We start from the raw sequence: 11364 nt of genomic DNA on the forward strand, positions 1-11364 counted from the left end.
AAACTTATGGAGTCTGATCACTCTCAGCGTATACTATAATACTACTGTATTGCCATATAAGTGGATTTTGCACTACATCTTTATCGTTCTGCTACTGACAGACCGTTACAGATGTTGCCTAAAGACAGGCCTGGGAGTTTGACATAAACTCCTGCCTGTCTCGAAAATGATGTCACAGAGCAGATCATAATCAGGATGTCAGCACCCACGCACCGCTGACATTTAAATACCCCAGGCAAAAACTTTTACACAATGCATAAGTTTTGACCCGCATTCTTAAAATCCCCCTCGCTGTCGCTTCTGTGCCCATTTCCACTAAGATGTTTCGGTCTCTTAGTGGAAACAATCAAAAATTGTAAACTAGGTCTGAAGTGGCAAAGCTTTTTGCTATACTCTGTAGTAAATGTGGTGGGCTTTCACGCCCCTCTAGCTGCCCTGCTCCCCACCGGCGGGTGGCGGATAAAGCACATGGAACTCCCTCTGTGGTGTAGAGCAGGGCGAATGGAGGGCGGTCAAGGGCGTGAAAGTCCGGCCCATCACATATACTCTTGAGTTTTCCAGCAAAGACTATAGCAGGAAAACTATGCCAGTTCAGATCTGGTCTGCAGGTCGGAACTGGCAGAGTATGCACCCGCATCTGTGCCAGCTTTTAAGACTGCCATTCAAAACGTATGCATTATGCAAAACTTATATATTATGTAACTGCTGCAAACAGAACACTAACACACGTGTTGTCAGACAGATCTTGTTGCTGCTTGCCATCAGAGTATCTTGAAAGGGCAAATTGCTTTCATTACTCATGTTCATGTACATCGTGTGTAAATGATATGAGAAATTTGTAGACAGCATATTTTCCCTACATAATATAAATAATAATTTTAATTTTAGGGTGCACATTGAACATAATTGCAGTTGTGGTTCAGCAACATCTGCTTATCCATAGGTACATCTCTGCACTTCACAATATGTTAATAAATACAGTATATGTTAGGATGTGTGGGCTCAAGTAATATTTACGATTTTTCTTTTTTATTCTCCAGATTATTTCACCCCTCCTAAAACTCAGCTAGGAGAAGGAATTTAACTCACTGTATAATAAAAATTCCTGGTAAACATCTTTGGTCCTTTTCGACATAACCCAGTAAATTTCCAGCATGATATAAAGTGGCGTCTCCCCCACCTCCTCCCCTGGGGTAAAAGCAAAAGATTTATACTCTATAGAACCAAAGACCCTTCAATGCCCCCAGCCCCCGACTGACCTAGAAACTATCCGACCCTGAATAATACAGAGTAAAGGCTGCATAAAACATGAATACTCTGCCATTGTGTGTCTATATGTCACATTAAATGCATTGTATCACCAAATATTTTGGAAATAGAGATATATTTAAACATATACTGCAACTTTATTGTTTTTTTAATGAATAATAAAACTATTCAAGATTTATCTGTACTCCTGGAAGACATTATTTAGCATTATTTCAGCAGTCTGGGAACATGTAGTGCTTTAGATTAACCAATATATCATTTGTGTCCTGTTTAGTTACATGCTCTTACACAGCACAGCAGCAGAAACGTCCTTAACATGGTGCAACATTCTCTTCTAGTCTGGGGTTGTTTAAAAAAGGTACAAAAAGTATATTTGCAAAAGTCTACGGACATGGGATGCGGTAGGGCCAAATGTGGGAAAGATAGAAGCAGAACCACAGGCACAGATATAACGTTACAGATAATAGTAGGTAAAATATCTCGCCCTTAAACCTTTATTTATATCATAAATATGTATTAATTTGCAGTAATTTCTTTCCTTTCTGCTACCTATGAGTAAGTGAATGAGTCATACCGGAATCTCCTGTTTTCCCTATGATTGGTCCTATCTCCACCCACCAGCTCATGGAAAACTGAGAACTGGCGGTGGAGCCAGCAAAGGGGGAAATTTTTAACTTGCAGCTCACTGCTACACCAATCATCCTCCATAACTGCTGTGATGCAAACAAGCGCAATGTGATATTATCACCCCCAATGGCTTTAGATTAGAAGACAACATGAGCATAGAAGAGGAGAGACCCTTGGGGAAACCAGTAGAGGTATTAGGTTTATTGTTGTTTAATTTTAGAGCAATATGGAGTTGAGGGGGAATATGTTGAACCAAAATGGGGTATAGTATAAAAAAAGTCAAACTAACAGTAATCCGTGATTGGGGAGAGAAGAAAGAGGCAATTATACTGGGGGGGGGGGGGCACAGTGTGGAGTGCCTTGGGAGTACTTTACTTTGTTGGCCCCCTAGGTGTGTTGGCAACTAAAGGAGTAGTATTTTACTGTATATGGGCACTAGGGGGTGAGGTAACATTTTTTTTTAATTGCCATGGTGCACTATGTGCTCTGCAACTTTTATGCCAGTTTCAGTTTACAAAAGGTGGTAGGTATGCATGACACACAATACAGTCCTGAAGAATTTGATGCCAGTGTACTGGCAAAGACTAATAAATACCATAAAATGATATGAGAACATTGCTTAAATATGTGGACCACAGAGCATCCAATGCTCAGTACTGTATGTCTTTCCTTGTTTTAATATTACAAAGTATTTAGCTGAAAGAATCCCTGAATGACCCCTTAAGAAGATCAGGGGGTTCAGGAGACATTATTAGAACAAGTGGAGCTTTATTTAAAGTGGTATAACCATGAGAACAAGTTTCTTAAATGTAACAAAATAACACATTCTCTAATTCACTGTTATGAACAAAAAAAAAGCATTTCAAAAATATAATTCCAACCTGTCTCTATCAGTCCTGGTGTACACAATTTCAGTTGTCCCTAGACACGACCCAGTAACTTCTGACTTAGGGTTTGGGCAGCCATCATGGATTTCTATGTGACGGCCGTGGAGCTGAGTTTCTGTCTCTCTCTGCTTATAGCCCCTCCCCTGCAGTCCAGGACAGAGCTCACAGACACTCACTTCCTGCCAGCAAACAACACATCATGAGGAGAGAGAAGCTGCAAGCTACGGGCAGAAAAGTTATCCGGGGGAAGAGGGAGGAAGGCACATATCTGTGAGAAGAGATATGTAGCAGAGCTGACAGTGTAATAGGCATCTCATGGATCACATCATCTCTGATCTGTCTCATCTCTCTTTCTACGCGTCAGATAATAGTACAATGTTCAGTAGCTAAATGAGAGTGTATATAAACCTGTACCCTGATCATCTAACTAGGTAAAATTGTAAAGTAAGGGGTTAAAAATTATCTTTTTTGTGTAAACATCATTAGGGTATTGAGATTTGAGAATTTTCTTTCGTGGGCAAACCCCTTTAACAAATCCTTCAGGATTAGGATACACTGTAGCTACATAAAGCGAGGACTAAACTCAGCAATAGCTCAGACATGTTCATGTATAAGCTGTTTTAAAACCAGCCACTGAAACCCGAAAACATCAGCTTTCACAGCATTGAAGTGTTTTAGCCTGGTTGCTTATAAATTTGTTGCAACTTGTGGTGTTTCTACATAGTATTAGCACTGCAGCCAAGACGTGCCCAGTGTGTGGCTTCAGCTGCATTCATTTGAATATTGTGACAGTCTCCACGACTGCTTAGTTTTTGGCTGCATCCCAGGCCCATGCTGTGAGAATCAAATGTAACTTAAAAACCCAGCCTTATAGCATTAAGATCTACAGAACAAAATAGTATAATAACTGAATAGAACACTGGTTGAAAAATGTTAGATACACAGAAGGCTAAAATATTGGTAAGGATATTTATCATGGCTTGTTTATCATGGCCATTGTAATGGTGTACAAGCCATGGAAAATCACAGTTCTTGGTGCACAGACAGGAATTGCAATTTGTTATCCTGCTATACCACCTCCATGCCAAGTGGGTGGGTAGTAGGTGGCGCATGGATGCCCTGGTCATGTGCTTTTTCTGTAGCTTGCATTGGAACCATGCTGAGGCTATGAGGAATTCTTCACTGGGCCAGACCTGGCACCCATGCACATGATCTTGCATTCAATATACTTAGAGGCTGGTGCCTCTTAATGAATTGGCATACAAACAAAAAGGGTCTGAACTGACTTCACATTCATGAATGTGAAATAGAACTTGGCAGACCAGCTCTTAGCTGGTCTAACTGCACCAAAAATTATGCCAAAAAAGTGTCAGGAACCAAGAAGTGCAGGAAATTTCTGCAAAATTTGGTATCATTCAATATATGTGAATAGGATGTCTGCAGCTCCATTCACATGCATTAAAAACGTTACCATGGATTTCTTCCCATGTAGCAGGAAAAATGACACTAAGAGTACATTCAAACGACCATCTGGGGGATGTATAATCAGCCGCAAATTTGCGGCTGCATATATGTCCCCGTACATGGCAATGGCGGGTCAGCAGCGTTGCACGCCATAAAAGCAATCTTTATCTTTCCCGAGTGTGTGCGCCCATGCGGTGCTTTTCTCTATGGAGGGATCACCGCCTTCTATCGTGCGCACAGCGGTATGCCCACCCGTGTGAATGTATCCTTACTTTGATCCAAAATATTAGCATTAAAAAGACTGCAAAAAGCTACAAAAGCTAAATGCAAAAGCTACTAACAGCTAACCAGCATTGTGTAGCTATTCAGACTTCGTTTTCCTGTTTCTGAGCACCTTTAATGCTAAAAATGTGTCTATTATCTTTATGAAAATGTTGGTCCAACAGACAGTTAGCTCAATGTCCCTGTACCAGGCAAAAGCGGCAACTGCAGCTGAAGGCTCCAAATGAAAGTTAATGGACGCCATAGATATAATGAAAGCTTATGCCCAATACAGAGCCACAAAGGCAAATTTGCAGTCCAGAGAAAAGTAAAGTGCACCATCTCTGAATTCGAGTGTCGGAAATGGAGGTAAAATTGTTTGGTCGGTTGGTGCTACACATGCATCCTAAGCCAATTCCTAAAGGCATCTAAATGCCTGAGCTAATGAATGTCATGGCTTCTGAGTACTAACTGATTGAAGAGACAGAAGGATGCTGCTGCATGGTGACACATGAAATAACAAAGGCCTGAATAATGTTCCTACACAGGGCTACGGCTCTTCTGTCTCACAATGCTTTGGAGGAATTGATGTCCACTTTTCATTACCACATTGCTTCAGCTCATTTAGGTTAATACGCCTTTCAAATGGGGTGAGCATTTCATATCAGGTCTTATTTTTAGGGATAGCTGCATTTTTTGGCAGATTTGATGGTGTGCTAAAGTTGATTTTCTTGCAAAATCACGAAGTTTTGGTCAAGCCTTTGGAAAGATAGAGTTCATGGTTGATGCAATGTTTACAAGGCACATTGGTATGGACTGTTTGTGCTGAGAGTTTTTTTTATTTTGTGCTGTGTTTGTTTTTTTAACCAAATATAGCAAAGTGCATTATTGCCAAACATTTTCACTTTGGTCTTGTCATTTGTTGTGTTGGATATGTGCTTAGGGTCAGTTGTCCCTTCCTGCCAGCAAACAACACATCATGAGGAGAGAGAAGCTGCAAGAGGGAGGAAGGCACATATCTGTGAGAAGAGATATGTAGCAGAGCTGACAGTGTAATAGGCATCTCATGGATCACATCATCTCTGATCTGTCTCATCTCTCTTTCTACGCGTCAGATAATAGTACAATGTTCAGTAGCTAAATGAGAGTGTATATAAACCTGTACCCTGATCATCTAACCACACTAAGTAAAATTGTAAAGTAAGGGGTTAAAAATTATCTTTTTTGTGTAAACATCATTAGGGGATTGAGATTTGAGAATTTTCTTTGGTGGGCAAACCCCTTTAACAAATCCTTCAGGATTAGGATACACTGTAGCTATGTAAAGCGAGGACTAAACTCAGCAATAGCTCAGACATGTTCATGTATAAGCTGTTTTAAAACCAGTCTGAGGTCCAAAAAGAAGCTGGATCAGTTGTTCATTCAGCTTTACCTCAACCCTGACCAGTTTCCCTGTTTCAGCTACTGAAAAATACTCAGTATTGTTGCTGCCACCAACATGATTTACTGTAAAACAGCAAGTGAGGAGCATTGTCTGGTTTGCTTTAGACATGACACTTAGAATTGAGGACTTAGTGACATCTTGATTTTATTTTATTACAATTTGGGAAACATAAAAATAATGTTTTCCTGCTCAAACACAAGAAATGCTCAGTCCTAGTCACCTGGATTGAATTATATCATCAACTCTTTACGATCTAGCTTATTAAGGTCCAAGCACTTGTTTTGATAAAAAAAATCTCTTTTATTTCATCATTTTAAAAGGAATACAACATTCATCTCCTCCTTCTCCAACGTGTTTTGGACATGAAGACGTCCTTAGTCATGGATGAAATAAAGTGTTGATGATCCAACCCCTTTATGTACATGTGATAAATCAGGAAAAGTTAGAGAGCACATTTTTGTACCTAAAGTACTTTGGACCAGATGACTAATACCATTTGGAATAATTACCTTGTAAAATAGGCTATCATATTCATTGCATCCAATAAAGCATCTAGGAGATGTTATGCAGCAGGGAACCATCTCTTTTTACTATGCAATTAGCTGACTGAGCAGGTAACCGGAGACCAGTGGCTGTGATGTCTCCCATACACTCCAAAAGGTAGATGATCTGCACTGTAACACTGTTCCCATTCAGAATCATCAGCCGGGTCATGGGGTACTAAAATATTCCTTAATTTTCAATAATATATATCTATTCTGTTTGGATATAAGCAAATAGAGAATAATTTCATTTGATCACGTTGCCAACAGCTAATTTTTAAAACTCCATTGAAATCCTTTTAGTCAAATCCATTCAATTAAAATTGATACTCGCATTCCAATATACAGGCAGTCCCCGGGTTATGTACAAGATAGGGTCCGGAGGTTTGTTCTTAAGTTGAATTTGCATGTAATTCGAAACTGTATATTTTATAATTGTAGATCCAGACAAAAAAAATTTTGGCCCCAGTGACAATTGGAGTTTAAACATTTTTTGCTGTAATGGGACCAAGGATTATCAATAAAGCTTCATTACAGACACCTTACAGCGGATCATTGCAGTCTGGGACTATAGTAAAGAATTCAGAAATCTTCACCAGAGGTCAGAGGGGTCTGTCTGTAACTATGGGTTGTCTGTAAGTCGGGTGTCCTTAAGTAGGGGACCGCCTGTAAAAGCTTCCAGACACTGATTTTACAGTTTTAAGATGGCACTAATTCCAAAACCCTATAAGAAGAAGCCTGCCTTTTTGATTTTTGCATTTCCTTGTTTGCCACATACATTCAAAAAGCCCCGTATTGCAGTATATGGCGTTTTGCATGTGATTCATTACAATGAGCCACTGGCTCATTGTAAAGAATCTTTTGAAACCATTCACCCTCGGGTCTGACGAAGACCCGAGGCTGTCATGGCAACCGATCGCCGCCCCCAATGACGTTCGGGGGAGCGACGACCGAAGGTAACATGGTGGTGCCCATGCGGCGCCATGTTTTAAGTGCCGCCAGTGACTTTGCTGGTAGCAAAGAAGAGGTTAACACAGACCGTGGGTGATAGCGATGGGTCTTGGCTGCAATATGCAGCAAAGCCCATCTCTATATGAAGAGGGCTCAGCCCGTGAGCCCTCTTCATACACCCTTCATAGCTCTGCAGCAGATATATCCGTCATAGAGTGTGAAGGGGTTAATATTCCATGGTTGTACTGGGAACCCGGGAAAAAAAATCCAGATGTAATGACTAGAAAAAAAACACAATTGTACACTTTTCTCATGACCTTGGTTTTTATGGCTTTCAAAAAAATTCTCTGTACTGTCGTTTTTTCACATGTAACTTTATCATACGTTACCATTTTGGGGACCTTTTTATCACTTTGTATTACATTTTTTATGGGGGGGTGCAAATAACCAGCAGTTTGGACATTTGGCTGATGTTTTCCATTAAGGCATCCACTGTATGGTATAATTCTTTATAAAATGACGTGGTGCATCTGAGGGATAAAATGCTTGGGGTCAGATTTGGTTGAAAACGTAAGAACCTCAGGCCTTTGCTCTGTATTTTTAGAAGAAATACTGATTACAAATATGTTCTAGAAAAAGAATTAAATGCTTACAAGAAGCGATCACTAAAGTGACTCTACCACCTCCCAGCTTATCGACAAGCTAAACCAACATTGTTTATATGTTTTCCAGAGATACATTTTGTTTCCCATTGATTTTCAAACAAGTTCCTTAGTGCTCCAATTAAAAGGTCATGCTACTGGTGTGCCCTTTTCTTTTTTTTAAGCTGCCCAACACAATGCACCACCTACTTTTTGTCAATGATTGGCAATCATTTGTAGAAAGAAGATGTAGAAATAAGAAAACCATCAGAGATGGTCCTGACGTGCTCCAAGAAAATAACTGGGACACAGGAGATGTACAGGAGATCTAGAAAATGTATAAAATTCCTCTTCTAGTTTTGGATGAATTGGAAGCTGGTAGACTTATTTTACCTGCAGAGAAAGATAGACACCCTTTCTACTTCTGTTGGAAAGCATCAATTTATTAGTTTTCCAACAGCTTGTTCCCAATTGTAAGAAGGACCTCTGTTCCATATAGACTGGTAGACCTCTATAACTTCTTCACACTTCCTTAGAGGATGCATGGAAATGAAACATCTAGAGCAGGTCTGGCTTTTTAATGTGAGAATTGTTTTGTGTAGAAAGTGTAAAAATGATTACAACATATACGTAAAGAAAATGACTAAATATGGCAAATAGAATACCAGGGTTGTCCGATGAGAAGACTCCCCCAGGGGCTTAAGGTGGCTATCTGAGCTATTCTGTGAACATAATATAAAAAGTATAATATGAATAATCTATAAGATTAAACATTATTATTAACAATCATGTCATTAATATAAACAATACAACATATTACAAAAAAGTTTAAGTGACAAAATACAATGTTTAGCTTTGTATATTAATTATGATTACCATGAAACTACCTTATTGTGCCTCTTGTAAATATTTTTACAGCATTTTGGGAATTTTTTAATAGCTTTTTGGGAATACTTCTATGCATTATCAAATTATAGAGTATAGGTATCCTTGATGGTAAGTTCGTATCGACAGAGAGATAGATGCCAGCCCAAAATCAAAAAATGGAGAGGTGCCATATAGGGCATTTGAACAAAATAGGACCATTAGGTGCCATAGAGTGTATATATTACATTACTAAATACTGCTTAAACATGCTTATACTAATTCTGTAACTGCCTGCAGACCTCATTTTGCATTTATATAAAAAGTGTGCTGTAGTGGTAAATTAGAAGCCACATCATTTACATTGCACCCATCTTTTCTCTCCTGCTTCCTATATAAACTGGACTCTGGAGAGAGATGTTGTTATCTGCTGCCAGCTGCTGATATTAATTTTGTATGAATATTATTAGTTTTACTGTAATATTTGGTCCTAGCTGTAAGAACAAACTGGGACCTGGCAGGGAAGGGCTATCTAAGCACAATTCAAATCTATTTCCAAAACCACCGAAAGTGATATTCAATGGTGAAGCAATAAAATGAAGAAATGTAAGAATCTTGTTCAGTACATTTTCTAATAGACCTAAACCATTTCAAGAAGCATTTACAGGCAGTCCCCGGGTTACGTACAAGATAGGGTCCGGAGGTTTGTTCTTAAGTTGAATTTGTATGTAAGTCGAAACTGTATATTTTATAATTGTAGATCCAGACAAAAAGTTTTTGTCCCAGTGACAATTGGAGTTTAAACATTTTTTGCTGTAATTGGACCAAGGATTATCAATAAAGCTTCATTACAGACACTTTACAGCTGATCATTGCAGTCTGGGACTATAGTAAAGCATTCAGAAAGCTTCACCAGAGGTCAGAGGGGTCTGTCTGTAACTATGGGTTGTCTGTAAGTCGGGTGTCCTTAAGTAGGGAACCGCCTGTAATTGTATTTTCTGGGGCAGTTCGCAATTTGTTTTCGTCCCTGGTAGGGCTTTTTGTGTGGTTGCAGCAGCATAAAGGAGTTTTATACTACTATATATGAAGCTTGTCACAGGACTATTCTCCCCCTTGATGTAACATCGCAACCCAGTAAGCTTCCCATGAGGCTCAGACCTTAGTGAAAAAGTCCACTCTGTCACTCTGTCCTCATGAGAGAGAGGAAAAACTACAGTAGCAATTAGGAATTTAGGAGTCAATCAAATGACCTAAGGAGACAGTTCATACAGAGAGTGTATTCCAATGGTGTTTTGATTGGGGCATGGCCATTTTGTACCACCCAAACTAAAAGGCTCCTGGCTTGATCATAAACCTATGAGTGACTTTATTAACTGTATTTCACTTGGAGTTATCTATAAGGCCACATGTGTTTAGGGCTTTGAATATGTCGGTAAGACATATAGAGAGTTTTGCAGGAGAGTGGGTATCCGACATGCAATTGCTAGACATATACATAAAGCACTTGGAGGTGAGCCAGGGTTCTACGTTTCATTGGGATTGGTTCTTCCACAGGGTACAGGTCAAAATAGAGAGGCAAAGACCCTTCCTGTTTTTTTTAATGGTTTTAATTAATGTTTTGCTTTTGTTTCATTGTATTGTATATAAAGACCTTACTGTAGGATAGCATATTTACGGCTAATCATAACACCTGTGGTCAATCAACAATGTCTAAGGAACAGGATTTCCTAAGTTCATCCATGTTTCATGGATCCTGAAAACTGGATTTTTCAAAATATTTTTTATTAGGTGGTCATAATGTATGCTGTAAAGTTAAATAAACTAGACTTTTTTAATACAACATTTTTTAACTCTGTGTATCCTATCTGTTGTGCAGGTTGAAAGCATCCCCTCAAGACAGTGATGAAGCTCATGGATATTTATTGTGGAAATAAAGATCCCATATAAAAGAACATACAAAGAAGAGTGTATAGAAAAAAAATACAATTTATACATACTTTTTGGTAAAGCATTGTTAATTTAACTATTTTGTAAAATAAAGTTTAGAAAGTTCAATAATCTGCGTTTGATACTTATTGACCCACTAGTGACAAAAGTCATTTGTGCCTTGATGACCAAGCCCTATATTTCAAAACTGACTAGTGGCTCTTTCTCCGGTAATAACTTTTTTTTAATTTTGAGACTGTTCTATTATGACATGTTGTACTTCATGCTACTGGTATATATTGGTAAATATATTTTGCTTTCATTTATGAATTCGGGGAAAATTCTGAAACATTTGCCATTTCCAAATGTTCTGCTTTTAAAATAACTTACTAACATTTATCATATCTGCTTAGTTTTGACATAATTTTTTAATCTTTATTACTATGGTAGAAACATTACAAATTGAACAGCATTTTTTCAAATTTTCA

General features: G+C 38.7%; 1 protein-coding gene across 10 annotated transcripts in view; it reads left to right on the forward strand.

Annotated features, from left to right (window-relative positions):
- Window positions 1-10998, forward strand: part of LOC140135020 (uncharacterized) — a 57615-nt gene extending 46617 nt beyond the window's left edge. For 5 of the 10 annotated variants that reach the window (XM_072155987.1, XM_072155995.1, XM_072156005.1 and 2 more), the window contains one exon: window positions 10827-10986. The gene's annotated coding sequence lies outside the window, so the exon portion shown is untranslated. Of the gene's footprint in view, window positions 1-1040; window positions 1463-10826 lie in introns of those variants that run through there. The other 5 variants (XM_072155978.1, XM_072155960.1, XM_072155969.1 and 2 more) reach the window with 3 other exon arrangements.
- The last annotated feature ends 366 nt before the right edge of the window (window positions 10999-11364 follow it).

The sequence above is a fragment of the Engystomops pustulosus genome, chromosome 1, assembly GCF_040894005.1.
Source record: "Engystomops pustulosus chromosome 1, aEngPut4.maternal, whole genome shotgun sequence".
NCBI lineage: Eukaryota > Metazoa > Chordata > Amphibia > Anura > Leptodactylidae > Engystomops > Engystomops pustulosus.